We start from the raw sequence: 975 nt of genomic DNA on the forward strand, positions 1-975 counted from the left end.
TGTATATGTATATATATATATATATATATATATTAGGGACATCACTTTCCGTCTACCAAATCCACTCAGAAGGTTTTGGTCAGCTTCAGGCTATAGTTGAAGACACTTGCCCAAGGTGCCATGCAGAGGGACTGAACCTGGAAGCATGTGGATGGGAAACAAGCTTTTTACCACACAGCCATATGTGTGCCTAGATAAATTCTTTCAAATGTGTGGCTGTGTGGTAAGAAGTTTGCCTCCCAACCATATGGTTCCAGGTTCAATCCCACTGCATGGCACTTTGGGCAAGTTGTCTTCTATTATAGCCCTTAGCTGGCCAAAGCTTTATGACTGGATTTGGAAGACAGAAGCTGAACAAAGCCTGTCATATATATATATATTCTTTTACTTTTATCAGCCATTTGACTGTAGCCATGCTGGAGCATCGCTTTGATGGGTTGTTTTTTAGTTGAACAAATCGAACACAGGGCTTATTTTTTTCAAACCTGGTACTTATTCTATCGGCCTCTTTTGCCAAACTGCTAAGTTACGAGTATGTAAACACACCAACACCAGTTGACAAGCAGTGGTGAGGGACAAACACAGACACACACACACATATATGATGGGCTTCTTTCAGTTTCCATCTACCAAATCCACTCACAAGAATTTGGTTGACACAAGGCTATAGTAGAAAACACTTGCCCAAGTTTTCACGCAGTGGGACTGAACCCAAAATCATGTGGTTGAGAAGCAAGCTTCTTACCACACACACGCACATATATACTCTTTACACTTTTACTTGTTTCAGTCATTTTACTGCAGCCATGCTGGAGCACTGCCTTTAGTCAAGCAAATCGACCCAGGACTTATTCTTTGTAAGCCTAGTACTTATTCTATCGGTTTCTTTTGCCGAACCGCTAAGTTACAGGGATGTAACCACACCAGCATCGGTTGTCAAGTGATGTTGGGGGGGGACAAACACAAACATACATA

The sequence above is a fragment of the Octopus bimaculoides genome, chromosome 27, assembly GCF_001194135.2.
Source record: "Octopus bimaculoides isolate UCB-OBI-ISO-001 chromosome 27, ASM119413v2, whole genome shotgun sequence".
Lineage (NCBI taxonomy): Eukaryota > Metazoa > Mollusca > Cephalopoda > Octopoda > Octopodidae > Octopus > Octopus bimaculoides.